Here is a 15,513-nt window from a genome sequence, read left to right as displayed (position 1 = left end):
CAAGGTCAAAGGAAATAAACCCCATCATTAATGGGAAGGAAGTGTCAGGTAATTTGCAGCCATCTTTAATCTGCCACATTACTCTTCCATGTGCTTTCCATTGTTTTGTTATATTTTTCTGTTGCTTGTACTCCTTGTTTTTAGATGATTTCCAAGATGAAGAAGGAATAGGAAGGCCTATTATTTGCCATCTCTAAAGCCTGGTCGTTTTTAAGGCGTCTGAAGATAATGGGGTGGTAGAGACAGAGGCAAGGGCAGTTAATTAGCCAAGACTTGATGTTTTCCTCATCTTCTATACAGTGACTTTTTTTTTTTTTTATTTTTGAGACATAGTTTCACTCCGTCATCCAGGCTGTAGTACAGTGGCACAGTCTTGACTCACTGCAACCTCAACCTCCCAGATTCAAGCAGTCCTCCCGCCTCAGCCTCCCGAGTAGCTGGGACTACAGGCATGCATCACCATGCCTGGCTGTTTTCCTCATCTTCTACCATAGGACGTAGGGCAGTACCTAGTACATATATAGTAAGCTATCAGGAAACACTTGTTCAGTTGATTTGAATTCCTTCATACCAGATTTTACACACACACACACAGACACACACACACACACAGAGACACCCATACTCGCCCACATCCACCCCCACCCCTCCATACCTGCTTAGACAGTAAGAGTTTTCAAGATTAGGTTTACTACATTGAAAATAAATCAGTGAGAATTTAAGTAAAAATATGTTCAGCTAAAAGAAAGTTCATTAATTGATTGAAAACAATTTTTTTTTTTACCAATTGTTTAAAAAAAATTTCAGAAGAACCATACCATTCGGTCGCATAGAACCACCTTTTTGTCATGGGTCGTGATAAAGAATTGTGCTAGTGCTTGTGTTTTAGAGTTGTCAGTAGCTGTCTACGTTCTTCCATTCTTCTAACACATTTCATGCTGCTGCTTCTAGGTACGTACGTTGTTCTGTACAGGCAGAAGGCATGCAGCCCTAAAGCGGGTAGGGCAGAGAAAAGATGAGGCATAATCAGGCCAGCAAAAGAGGGAAACAGATGGGTTGTGGGAGGTGACCCTGCCCCCATGCTGTTTTTGTTCTGGCTGCTATTGATCGTACGTGAATCAACAGCCCAGAAACTGGAGTTACTGATCCTTTGATAAAAAAAGAAAGTTTGATCTTAGACTCAGTAGAGTTATAAATTACAACTTTAAAAAGTGATGCAAGTTTTACAGTAAATACAATTACAGGAGTATTCAGGAATTGGTAAAGGGGACTTAATTGTGATGGCTATACCTCAACATTTTTGGATCTTGTCTCTAGATTATCACAGTTTACGAGATTTTATCCTGTGGCCTCTTTCAAAATGAATAGGGAGTAGTGTGTTTGTTAGAGAAATAAATCCAATGTGTATATTTTATGCCAAATTAGTCTTTTGTCAGTGCTTATATATGACTTCTGGTTTATTTTCTAATCTCAAGATTAAGGAAACCTTGCTGTGTCTCACTGAGTCTTCCCATCATTCTGTGGAAGAATCTTATTTTTTAAAAAATACTAGGAGAATGTTATCAAACATATACAAATGTAGAGATAATAGCATAATGAATTTCTAAATACCTAATAACCAGCTTCAACATTATCAACATTCTGCCCTTCTTGTTTTATGTATTCTTCCTCACTCCCTGCCTCATGGCCTTGATGGAAGGATTTTATTGTATAGTATAGTTTAATATTGGAAAAGGCTGTATCCTGAAACTTTTGAAATCCCCTAAATTAACAAATAGCACTATATAATTTACCCAATAAAAATATTTGGTAAAGTGTGTGTGTGTGTGTGTATGTGTATAGATATATGTGTAAATTTTAAGTGATCTCTTTAAGCCCTTAACAATTCTGTAAATATGGGACTTAATTACAGAACTATTCTGAATCGAACACTTGCTAAAGCAGTTTTTCAGATTGCTTATTTCTTTTATTCTGGTTAGTAGTAGGCACAACCATGGGGTTCAGGTCTATAGAATTTGATATTCCTATTTTCTTTCTTTTCTTTTTGCATTGTAATATAGTATCAAACAGTCCTTTCTTTAAACTATTAAAAATGTATGTGTTGTGTCAGGCAAGGTGGCTCACGCTTGTAATCCCAGCATTTTGAGAGGCCAGTGTAGGGCGATTGCTTGAGGCCGGGAGTTCGAGACCAGCTTGGGCAACATAGTGAGATCTCGTCTCTACAAAAAAGTGAAAAAATAGTCAGGTGTGATGGCACACGCCTATAGTCCTAGCTACTTGGGAGGATCGCTTGAGCCCAGGAGTTTAAGGTCGCAGTGAGCTATGATCATTCCATTGCACTCTAGCTTGGATGGCAGAGTAACATGCTGTAAAAAAAGTATGTGTTCTAAGAAACACCTTTTTTTTTCCCCCGGGATGGGTGTCACTCTTGCCCAGGCTGGAGTGCAGTGGCATGATCACAGCTCACTGCAGCCTCAACCTCCCTGGGGTCGAGGTGATCCTCTTACCTCAGCCTCAGGAGTAGCTGAGACTGCAGACGCACACCACCATGCCTAATTTTTGTGTGTTTTGTAGAGACGGGGTTTTGCCATGTTGCCCAGGATTGTCTTGAACTCCTGGGCTCTAGCGATCTGCCCACCTTGGCCTCCCCAACTGCTGGGGATTACAAGTGTTGAGCCATCGCACCTGGGTGAAACATTATTTTTAAAACTTTCTTGGCTGGGCACAGTGGCCCACACTTGTAATCCTAGCACTTTGGGAGGCCGGGGCGGGTGGACCTCGAACTCCTGACAAAGGGGCTACAGGCCCCATGCAAGTCCATAATCCAGTGGGGCAGTCAGATCTTAAAGGTCTGAAATGATCTCCTTTGATTCCATGTCTCACATCCAGGTCATGCTGATGCAGGAGGTGGGCTCCCATGGCCTTGAGCAGCTCTGCCTCTGTGGCTTTGGAGGGTACAGCTTCACCCCTGGCTGCTTTCATGGGCTGATGTTGAGTATCTACAGCTTTTCCAGGTGTATGGTGCAAGCTATAGGTGGATCTACCATTCTGGGGTCTGGAGGATGGTGGCCTTCTTCTCACAGCTCTACTAGGCAGTGCTCCAGTGAGGACTGTGTGTGGGTGCTCCGATCCCACATTTCCCTTCCATACTGCCCTAGTAGAGGTTCTCCATGAGGGCTGTACCCCTGCAGCAAACTTCTGCCTGGACATCCAGGTGTTGCCATACATCCTCTGAAATCTAGGTGGAGGTTCCCAAACCTCAATTCTAGACTTCTGTGCACCTGCAGGCTCAACACCACATGGGAGCTGCTGAGGTTTTGGGCTTGCACGCTTTGAAGCCACAGCCTGAGCTATACCTTGGCTCCTTTTATTCATGACTGGAGCTGAAGCAGCTGGGACTCAGGGCACCCTGTCCTGAGGCTGCACAGAGCAGGGGGGCCCTGGGCCAATGAAACCATTTTTCCCTCCTATGCCTTTGAGGCGCTGCTGTGAAGGTCTTTGACATGCCCTGGAGACGTTTTCCCCATTGTCTTGGTAATTAACGTTAGACTCTTTGTTACTTATGCAAATTTCTGCAGGTGGCTTGAATTTCTCCCCAGAAAATGAGTTTTTCTTTTCTATTGCATCATCATGCTGCAGATTTTCTTAACTTTATGCTGTGCTTCCTCTTGAATGCTTTGCTGCTTAGAAATGTCCTCCGCCAGATACCCTAAATCATCTCTCTCAAGTTCAAAGTTCCACAGATCTCTAGAGAGGGGCAAAATGCCACCAGTCTCTTTGCTAAAGCATGGCAAGAATCACCTTTATTTCAGTTTCCAACAAGTTCCTCATCTTCATCTGAGACCATCTCAGCCTGTACTTCATTTGTCCATATCACTATCAGCATTTTGGTCAAAGACATTCAACAAGTCTCTAGGAAGTTCCAAACTTTCCCACAGTTTCCTGTCGTCTTCTGAGCCCTCTAAACTGTTCCTCTGCCTGTTACCCAGTTTCAAAGTTGCTTCCACATTTTCGGGTATCCTTATAGCAGCATCCCACTCTATCAGTACCAATTTACTATATTAGTCTGTTCTCACATTGCTATAAAGAACTGCCTGAGACTGGGTAGTTTATAAAGGAAAGAGATTTAATTGATTCCCAGTTCCACAGGGCTGGGGAGGCCTCAGGAACTTACAATCATGGTGGAAGGAGATGCAAACATGTCCTCCTTCACATGGTGGCAGGAAGGAGAATTGCAGAGCAAAAGAGGAAAAGCCCCTTATAAAACCATCAGATCTTGTGAGAACTCATGAGAATAGCACGGAGGTAACCGCCCCCATGATTCAGTTACCTGCCACCAAGTCCCTCCCATGATATGTGTGAATTATGGGAACGACAATTCAAGATGAGATTTGGGTGAGGATACCACCAAATCATATTATCATGGTACCATCTAAACTTTCCATTTTTTCTTCCATTTCCAGATTGCCATCACGAAAGCCAAAGTGGATTTCTCCAGCGTGGTGTGCCTGCCCCCTTCCGTCATTGCTGTGAATGGGCTGGACGGAGGAGGGGCCGGCGAAAATGATGATGAACCGGTGCTTGTGTCCCTATCTGCGGCACCCAGTCCCCAGAGCGAAGCTGTTGCCAATGAACTGCAGGAGCTCTCCTTGCAGCCCGAGCTGACCCTAGGCCTCCACCCTGGCAGGAATCCCAATTTGCCTCCACTTAGTGAGCGGAAGAATGGTGAGTAGATACAGAATTATTGCATTCCCTGATTTGAACCAGGATCTTCACGTTTATAATGTTACAGATTCTTACTTTATTTGATGTTCCGTGAAAGTTTCTTATAATCTTAACATTTCTTGTAAAATAGATAGCTGTAAGTTAAAGTGATCATTGTAAGTCCAACATTTCCTGCCTGGATTATTATAATTTCTTTCTAATTTCTCTGCTTCCCTCACCCCATTCCTTCCATAAATTCATTAATTCGGTGTATATATTCATTAATATCAATGTATTATAAACTATGCTAAAATTAGGGATTAAATGGTAAACAAGCCTCTGTCATTAGGAAACATACTCTATCGTATAGCCTTGTCAGAGTAATCTTTTAGGACTTCCTAGCTTATAACTTTTCAGTGATTGCCTTGTGGGATGAAACAAAAGCAGAATAAATGTCTTGCCGGGTGTAGTGACTTAGGCCTGTAATTCCAGCACTTTGGGAGGCCGAGGTGCACTGATCACGTCAGGTCAGGAGTTCGAGACCAGCCTGGCCAACATGGTGAAACCCTGTATGAGCTAAAACTACAAAAATTAGCTGGGCTTGGTGGCACGTGCTTGTAGACCCAGCTACTGGGGAGGCTGAGGTGGGAGGATCAATTGAACTCAGGAGGCGGAGGTTGCAGTGAGTCGAGATTGTGCCACAGCTCTCCAGCCTGGACGACAGAATGAGACTCTATCTCAAATAAACAAACAATAAATAAATAAGTGAATAAATTTCTTGGCATGTTTTATAAGGCTTTGCAGAATCTGGTCTCTTTCTTTTAACATCTTCTCTTATTCCCCTATTCCTAGTATTTGTTCCAGCCCATTGAACTGTGTTAAGTACTGTTTAAAAACCATGTACTCATACCTCAAACTTTTTTTATTCAAAAACTCTATAATTTGTTATGAAATATTTAAGATTTGAGAAAATGTATAAAGAGGCTGGGCGCGGTGACTCATGCCTTTGGGAGGCCGAGATGGGTGGATCTCCTGAGGTCGGGAGTTCGAGACCAGCCTGACCAGCATGGAGAAACCCCGTCATTACTAAAAATACAAAATTAGCCAGGCGTGGTGGCACATGCCTGTAATCCCAGCTACTAGGGAGGCTGAGGCAGGAGAATCGCTTGAACCTGGGAGGCAGAGGTTGTGGTGAGCCGAGATCGCGCCATTGCACTCCAGCCTGGGTAACAAGAGCAAAACTCCGTCTCAAAATAGAAAAAAGAAAAAAGAAAAAATGGATAAAGAACAATATAGAAAATTGTGTGTTCAAATACCACCCAATTTATGTACTTTGCGTAAATCTTCATTACCTCTGGAGGAAACTAGTAACTTGAATTTGGTATTTCATTGCCAAATATGTCTGTATTATTTTCCCATGTGAATATATTCTTAAGCAGTTTATAATGTTGTTTCTCATGTTTTAAACCTACATATGAGAGAAAATTATGTGTTCTTCAGTAATTTGTTTGTTGTTCAGTATTCATTTTCCTTGTAAGTTAAAGATATTCTGTATTTTCTTCTAATTCAAGCTGTTAATCCCCACTTATTGAACAGTTCTACTTTTTCCTACTGATCTTTAATGCCTGCTGTATTCTGTCTGTGCATGAGTTAGTTTTTAGGCTCTCTTTTCTTTGACTGGTCTCTCTGTCCATCTCTGTGTCACTACTACCTTATTTTAGTTATTGCCTAATAATTAGTCTTTCTGTCTGTTAGGACAGATATCTCCTTACCTTTTTCTTTTTCAAAGTTGTCTTGGCTATTACCCTTTTAATTTTCCATGATTTTAGAATTGGCTTATCAAGTTCTGCCAACAAAAAAACCCTTTGGGATTTTTACCTCCAATATTTTATTATGAAAAAATTTAAACGTAAAGTAGAAAAAAAAAAAAAGTAGGAAGAATTTTACAATGAATACCTGCATGCCCATCTCTTAGATTCTACCTATAACATTTTATAAAACTTGCTTTATAACACAGATATCTATCAATCTAATCTTTAAATTTAATTAATTTTTTTTTTTTTTGCAACAGAGTCTCACTCTGTTGCCCAGGCTGGAGTGCAGTCATGCGACCTTGGCTCACTGCAGGCTCCATCTCCCGGGTTCAAGCGATTCTCTTGCCTCAGCCACCCAAGTAGCTGGGATTACAGGCATGTGCCACCATGAATGGCTAATTTTTGTATTTTTAGTGACAGGGTTTCACCATGTTGACCAGGCTGGTCTCAAACTCCTGGCCTCAGGTGATCCGCCCTCCTCGGCCTCCCAAAGTGCTGGGATTATAGTCAAGAGCCACCACACCTAGCCCTCAATCTAATTTTTTTGATGTATCTTGAAGTAAATTGCAGACACCAGTACTCCTGTTATGGAAGTATAACATAAATATAAAATAACCCACAACTTGTAAGTGTTGTTATTATCACAAAGTGAGTACACCTGTTAGTAGCTACTGCTTAGTGAGGAAATACTAGTAGTCCAGAACTTTCCCCACCTTGTGCTTCTTCCCAATCAATGCTTCCTTCCCCCTGCTCAAAGGAAACTACCATCCTGATTTTCAACACTATGGTTAGTTTTTAAACCTTATAAAAATGGAGTCATACAGTGTGTATTCTGTTGATGGTTTCTTTTTGTTTTTGAAATTTGTTTATGTTGAATTGTGTGTGGCTAGAGTTTATTTTCATTGCTGTATAATCAATTCATTGTATGAATAAAATACAATTTATTTTTCCATTTTACTGTTCATGGATGTTTAGGTTGTTTCACTTTGGGGCTATTATGAATTATGCCGCTATGGAATTCTTGTATGTGTCTTTTGGTATACTTGCTGGGATTTTTATTTGAAATACGTTGTTTATAGGTAAGTAGGGGGAATGTAATCCCAGCATGTTGGGAGGCTGACATTTGAGGATTGCTTGAGCCCAGGAGTTTGAGATTATAGTGAGCTATGATTGCACCACTACACTCCAGCCTGGGAGACATAGCGAGACCCTGTCTCTTAAAAAAAACAAACAAACAAAAACGGTGGGTGGGAAAATACACATTTTCAAATATTGAGTCTTCCTATCCATTACTTTGTTTTATCTCTTCAATTAAATAGGTTTCTTTAATGTCTTACAGAGTTTTGTGAATGTCTCCAGAAAAGTCATACAAATATTTATTAGTTTTGTTCGTGGATATCTTTTTTTTTTTTTTTTTTTGTAGATGTAAGTGGTATATATATATTTTTGAGACAGAGTCTCGCTCTGTTGCCAGGCTGGAGTGCAGTGGCGCGATCTTGACTCACTGCAACCTCCGCCTCCCGGGTTCAAGTAATTCTCCTGCCTCAGCCTCCCGAGTAGCTGGGACTACAGGTGCACAACACCACGCCCAGGTAATTTTTGTATTTTTAGTAGAGATGGGGTTTCACCATGTTGGCCAGGATGGTCTCTTGATGATCTCTTGACCTCGTGATCCGCCCGCCTCAGCCTCCCAAAGTGCTGGGATTACAGGTGTGAGCCACCAGGCCCGGCCTTAAATGGTATATTTTTATACAATATTTTCTGTCCCATGCTGGTGTAAATAAATGTCAAGGCTTTTCAAAACCCCTATTTCTTTTCTACGTCTATGTCCTCCATTTGGGATACCCTTTCTCTCTCTCACTCTTCTTGAAGCCTTTCCTAACTCGTATTTAGTGTTAGATGCCCCTCTTTTGGTTTTCCCAGTTCCCTATTTTTTTTTTTTTTTTTTTTTGAGACGGAGTCTTGCTCTGTCACCCAGGCTGGAGTTCTGTGGCGTGATCTCGGCTCATGGCAACCTCTGCCTCCCTGGTTCAAGTGATTCTTGTGCCTCAGCCTCCTGAGTAGCTGGGATTACAGACATGCGCCACCATGCCAGGATAATTTTTATATTTTTAGTAGAGAGGGGATTTCACCATGTTGGCCAGGCAGGTCTCGAACTCCTGACCTCAAGTGATCCCCTCTGCCCCTGGCCTCAGCCTCCCACAGTGCTGAGATTACAGGCGTGAGCCACTGTGCCCCTGTTGCCTTTTATCAACCTACTTCATCACCCTATATTGTAAATGGAATTCTTTACTCAGCAATGAGTGAGCCTTTGAAAACTGAAATCAGACACTGCTACGCTACTCTCAAAACTCTTCAATGCTTTTCTGTGAGGCTTATGATGAAATCATAGTACTTATGATGTGGCCTTGGTATTCTCTCTGACATCATTTCTTTTTTTTTTTTTTTTTTTTTGGGAGACAGTCTCACCCTGTCACCCAGGCTGGAATGTAGTGGTATGATCTCAGCTCACGGCAACCTCTGCCTCAGGGTTCAAGTGATTCTCGTTCCTGAGCTACCGAGTAGCTGGGATTACAGGCGTACGCCACCGTGCCAGGCTGATTTTTAAATTATTTTTATTAGAGATGGGGTTTCACCATACTGGCCAGGCTGGTCTTGAACTCCTAACCTCAAGTTATTCGCCCACCTTGTCCTCCAAAATGCTGAGATTACAGACGTGAGCCACCATGCCCAGCCTCTCTCTCACATCATTTCTTACCCTTATCCCTTAGCTCCCAGCCACACTGACTTCTTGCTGTTTCTTGAACACATTAAACCTATTCCTATCCCAGGGCCTTGTACTTGCTGTGCCTTCTTTGAAGTTCCTGCACAAATGTCATTTCCTCAGGGAGGCCTTCCCTGCCTGTCTTCTCTAAAATAGCACCTCCTGTTACTCTTGATCCTGCTTTTTCTTCAAAGCCCTTATTATTATCTGTCATTGTGTGTGTGTATGTGTGTGTTTGTGTTTATTGTCTATTTTCTCCCCTTTAATAGTTATTTTCTGAGGGCAGAAACTTTATTTTGTTCACTGGCATATACCCAACTCCTGGATCATAATAGGCACTCAATAAATATTTATTATTTTATTTTATTTTATATATATTTTTTGAGATGCAGTCTCGCTGTGTCGCCCAGGCTGGAGTGCAGTGACGCAATCTCGGCTCACTGCAAGCTCTGCCTCCTGGGTTCACACCATTCTCCTGCCTCAGCCTCCTGAGTAGCTGGGACTACAGGCACCTACCACCACGCCAGGCTAATTTTTTGTATTTTTAGTAAAAACGGGGTTTCACGGTGTTAGCCAGGATGGTCTCGATCTCCTGACCTCGTGATCCTCCCGCCTCGGCCTCCCAAAGTGCTGGGATTACAGGCGTGATCCACCGCACCCGGCAATAAATATTTATTGAATGAATCAATGAATGGTTTACATGTTTGTTCCACTACAGGTAAGAACTCTGTTTTCTCAGTGGAGTTAGGGGGCAGCTGTTGCTGTTGGACCCAAGGTGTTTGTGTATCTTCAGCCTTTTTCTCTGAAGTGTTTTCATTTAGCATATAAATTAACTGAAATCTTTCCCAGCAACTCTAACTTTCCCTTAGTATTTAAGCTCCTGAAAGAATAGTTTACAGTCATTGTCTCTACTTTCTCATATCCCAGAGACTCGACTGCTTTATGGCTTCTGTCACTACCTATCTTCAGAAACTGCCATTGCCACAGTAATTTGTGTTCTTTTTGTTGCAGATCAAATAAGCCCTCTTTAGTCTTTATCCTACTTGACCTCCTTGCATCATTTGACGTGGTTGGCTTCTCCCTCAGACTTGAAACTTTTCCTCCACGGATATCTATGACTTACCCTTTTCCGGCTTTTTAAACTCTACGTTTCCAGCCACTCCCTTTGCCATTCAGAGCTTTGGCTGTCTTTCTCTGCCTACCTCTTAAATTTTGTTACTCTCCAGCATTGAGCTCTGGAGGAAAGAGGCTGGTAAGAAGATTGTGATATTTTACAGTAGGTTTTTGCATGGTCATTTGTTTGGGAGGTAATGATAGGAGCAGAAATGGAAAATCTTTGAGAAGATTGTGAAATTGGAAAGTGTGGAGTTCTAGAACAGAATAAATTCTAGAGTTAGAGGAGGTGCTTTTTCATGAATGGATGTACTGTGTTGAGAGAGTGGAGTGAGAAATGTACTTCTTTGAGCTGTTTCACATAGAAGCATGTATTATATAGAAATTCAGTGGTGGCTGGGTGCGGCGGCTCACGCCTGTAATACCAGCACTTTGGGAGGCCGAGGTGGTGGATCACTTGAGGTCAGGAGCTCAAGACCAGCCTGGCCAACATGGTGAAACCCCTTCTCTACTGAAAAATTAGCTGGGCGTGGTGGCGGGTGCCTGTAATCCCAGCTACTTGGGAGGCTGAGGCAGGAGAATCGCTTGAACTGGGGAGAGGGAGGTTGCAGTGAACTGAGATCACACCACTGCACTCCAGCCTGGGTGACAAGAGCAAGACTCCATCTCAAAAAAAGAAAAAAATGGCCGGGCGCGGTGGCTCACGCCTGTAATCCCAGCACTTTGGAAGGCCAAGGCGGGTGGATCGCCTGAGGTCAGGAGTTTGAGACCAGCCTGGCCAACATGGTGAATCCCCGTCTCTAATAAAAATACAAAGATTAGCCAGGCATGGTGGCAAGTGCCTGTAATCCCAGCTCCTTGGGAGGCTGAGGCGGGAGAATTGCTTGAACCCAGGAGGTGGATTGCAGTGAGCCAGGAGATAGTGACACTGCACTCCAGCCTGGGGAACAAGAGCAAGACTTCGTCTCAAAAAAAAAAAAAAAGAAAAAAAGAAATTCAGTGGGTTAGCAGAGGTCCCTGTGGGGCAGTAGGCAGTCAAGGTCCTGACACCTTCATTTCCTAAACAGAAGAACTTGGAGCCTTAAAAAGAGGAGGTGCCTTTGGTTAACCCAATCTTTACTGGCCTAATTGTAAAACGTTGATAAAAACTTTCAAGGTATATTATAAAATGTTACTCCTCTGTCTTCTAAGCTGAGAACTTAGGTCTAAAAGATAAAGTTGATCTGCTTGTGGATCCTATCTAGCCAGGGCTTGGAGAAGCCTGGAAACATCTGTCTAATGAACTAAGTCCTTAGGCTTCAGCTCAAGGAGTTCTGGCATCCATTGAATCAGTATATCATAATGGAAAGTGATTTCTTTTACCAATTATTTTATATATATATATATAATATTATATATAATATATAATACTAATGGAAAGTGATTTCTTTTACCAATTATATATTTACCAGTTATTTTATATATATATACCAATGATTTTATATATATATAAAATTGGTAAAATAAATCACTTTCCGTTATTTTATGTATATATATATATATTTTTTTTTTTTCGAGACAGTGTCGTGCTCTGTTGCCTAGGCTGGAGGATGGTGCTCACTGCGGCCTTGATCTCCTGGGCTCAAATATTCCTCCTGCCTCATCCTCCTGAGTAGTTGGGACTACAGGAGTGTGCCACCATGTCTGGCTCAGTTTTTATATTTTGTATAGACAGAGTCTTGCTATGTAGCCCATGCTGGCCCTGGCCTGTATTTCCTCTTTTGTGAAGTGGCAAGTTAAGTCTTTTGCCTGCTCTTTCTATTGTATTGGTTTTTTCTTTGATAAGAGTTGTTTAAATATCTGGAATACTAGTTTGTTGTTGCTTAAGTGTATTGCAGACATCTTCTCCCACTTTGGGGTTTGTCTTTTTCTTTCTCTTTATCCTGTCTTTGGATTAAGAATCTCTAAATTTAGCTGGGCGTAGTGTCTCATGCCTATAATCCCAGTGCTTTGGGAGGCCAAGGCGGGAGGATGGCTTGAGGCCAGGAGTTGAAGACCAACCTAGGCAACATAGCAAGACCCCCCTCTCAAAAAAATGAGCCGGGCATGGTGGCTCATGCCTGTAGTCCCACCTACTCAGGAGGCTGAGGCAGAAGGATCGCTTGAGCCCAGGAATTCAAGGTTACAATGAACTATAATCATGCCAGTGTACTCTAGCCTGAGTGACAGAGCAAGACCCCATCTCAAAACAAACAAAACACAAAAAGAGTTTCTAAATTTAATGTAATTTATATGAGTCTTTTATAGTCTGTGAGTTTTGTGTCTTGTGTTTCTGGAAATAATTTTTCATGGGGGAATAAGGTAAGACACAAGTTAATTTTTTTTCAAGTGGATTCCGTTTATTGAAAATACTCTTCTTTCCCCACTAATCAACGGAGCTACGTCTTTCATATATCAAGGACTTAGCTATGTGGGTATGTTTCTGAGCTTGCTATTTGGTTCCATTGGGCTATTTGTGTATTCCTGCCTTCACAGTTTTAATTATAACTGTAATAAGCCCTGTTGTATGGGAGAAGTAAGTCCTCCCACCTCGTTCTTGTTCGAGAGTTTCATTCTTGTCTGTTCTTGGTCCTTTGCATTTCCATATAAAATTACTCTGGGATTTTGATTGGAATTGCATTGCATCTATGAACCAACTTAGGAAGAACTGATATTTTTAGAATATTATACTGTAAATACGTATTTTCCACATTTATTTAGATCTTTTGTAAGGTCTCCCAATGGGTTTTTAAAATTTTTCTCTGTGATGATCTTACACATCTTTAGTTAGATTTGTTTTTAGACACTTTGTGTGTTTTAATGAGATTGTAAATGTTACCTTTTACAAAAATTTTATTTTCTAAATGTTGTTGCTGATCTCAGATATTGTTCTGAGAGATGTAAAGGTGCAGTTCTATGTGTGTCTGTAATCTGAGGTGCTGGATAGGATTGGAAGAGCTATGTAAAGAAAAGTAAGCGCGAAAATGGGAGTGAAAAGGGCCTTTCCTCTTTCACAGTGGTTTTTCTCCTCCTTTATGTAAGATTTAAGAAGTACCAGTTTGTTTTCACATGTGCAGCTGTGGAATAAAGGACAGATCATGTATTTTATTCTGTAAGGGTACGAACTGTATCCTTTCATGCCACAATGTTGCACAAGAGGTTCTAATTAATTGCTGGGAGAAGTAAAAATTTTGAGTGGACAGTTTCTGATCCAAATTACAGTATTTCTTGGGGAAAGGAAAGAGATTTGTTAATTATATTCCTCAGAAAGCCTGGTTTTCAAGGATTTTCTAGATTAGGTCGCCCAGTTGAAAATCCTCCAATCTTAGGCATGTCAATTGATTAAATGATTCTGTTTATAATGTGACTTAGAGAATTTCATAACCTACTTCATTCCAGGGCTTAGAGATAATCAATTTCTCATTCTTACTTATTCATCACGTTATGCTAGGCCCCTGGAGAATAGATACCAGATAGAGTTCCTGCTCCAACACAAAACAAAACAAAAGCAAAAGCCCAAATTCTAATGGATCTCATCTCCCAGAGAAAATCACTGTTGGTATATGGTTTATATCCCTCTAGTGTTCTTGCAAATGTGTGTTTTTAAAATAACTGAGCTAATGCTACAGACCCAATTCTGTGTCCTGCTTTTCTCATATTACTGAAATATTTTTATAAGTAGCCTTTTTTAATGGGGTGCATAACATTCTGTTCTGTGCCATCATTTATTTACTTTCTCCTTAGTTGGACAATTGAATCATTTTCTGTTTTTCACACTTACATTAATATTTGGATAAATATCTTTTAAAATGTTTTTTGCATTTCAGATTATTTCCTTAGAAGTGGAAATAATGGCTTAAATAATTTGACCATTTTAATGTTGGAAAAATTATTCTGTGATTATTAAGATCTTAGCACTGTGTGCTAAGTATTGGAGAGAGAGTAATGAACAAGACAGATAAAGTTCTTATTGTCATGGAACTTCTATAGTTCCATGAAAGAAAAAGACTCAACAAAGAGTTATATGAGCTAATTCATAGTTACAAACTTTAGTAATTGCTTTTTAAAAAAACAAAAACACAAGATATTATAACAGAATAACAGATCTAATAGTCAGGGTTTTAATGTAGGGAAGGCTTCTTTGAGGAAGAGACATTTAAGCAGAGATCCAAAGCATAAGTAGTGGTTTAACAAATGAAAAGTAATAGCGTGTGTGAAGACAGGGGTAGCGGGTGGGAGGAGAAATCAGGAGGAGGAGGAGGCAGAGGTTATTGGGGAAAATTGTCACAAAGGAACTGGAAGAGTACCAGTATATCAGTGGAGGGAGTTTGGGAGGAAGTGATGTGAAATGAGTACTTTATTTCAGACATAAAGTATGAATGAGCCATGATCGTGCCGCTGCACTGCAGCCTGGGCAACAGAGTGAGACCCTGTCTTAAAATAAATAAATAAAAATCTTTAAAAAGTGAGCTTAAAATATAGCCGTCACCTAGGCTGGTTGCGGTGGCTCACGCCTGTAATCCCGGTGCTTTGGGAGGCCGAGGCAGGCTGATTATGAGGTCAGGAGTTCGAGACCATCCTGGCCAACATGGTGAAACCCTTTTTCTACTAAAAATAACAAAAATTTAGCTGGGCATGATGGCAGGCGCCTGTAATCCCAGCTACTTGGGAGGTTGAGGCAGGAGAATCGCTTGAACCCGGGAGGCAGAGATTACAGTGAGCCGAGACCGCGCCACTGCACTCCAGCCTGGGCAACAGAGCAAGACTCTGTCTCAACAAACAAACAAAAATATATATATATACACACACACACAGCCATCATCTATCCTGGGTCTAAGGAATAATATACCTGTGGTAATGTGTGATCCCAGGTTTGCAGGTCTTGACTCAGTACTTCATCAGCAGTAGGTTGTGGTCACAGGAAATGGAAGCTGCCTCAGGACCTGTAGCAACTTGCCTGCATGCTGGGTTATGTTATCTTTTGAGTGGTGCCCAATACTAGGTGTCTAGGGGAAAGTCTTAACTGGTTGGAGCCCATGACATTTGGGTATGATGACTAGATTTTTTGTAGAGCTAAGCCTTAACAAACTCATGCGTACA

The 15,513-nt window shown here is 41.3% G+C and overlaps 1 protein-coding gene across 2 annotated transcripts in view; it reads left to right on the top strand.

Annotated features, from left to right (window-relative positions):
• The window catches only part of MRTFA (myocardin related transcription factor A), a 216,579-nt gene that overhangs the window by 74,346 nt on the left and 126,720 nt on the right, over positions 1-15,513 (top strand). The window contains exon 2 of one of the 2 annotated variants that reach the window (XM_063722911.1): positions 4,464-4,725. The gene's annotated coding sequence lies outside the window, so the exon portion shown is untranslated. Of the gene's footprint in view, positions 1-4,463; positions 4,726-15,513 lie in introns of those variants that run through there. The other variant, XM_054543505.2, reaches the window with a different exon arrangement.

The sequence above is a fragment of the Pongo abelii genome, chromosome 23 (assembly GCF_028885655.2).
Source record: "Pongo abelii isolate AG06213 chromosome 23, NHGRI_mPonAbe1-v2.0_pri, whole genome shotgun sequence".
Classification (NCBI taxonomy): Eukaryota; Metazoa; Chordata; class Mammalia; order Primates; family Hominidae; genus Pongo; species Pongo abelii.
This window is presented reverse-complemented; position numbering and strand designations above follow the sequence as displayed.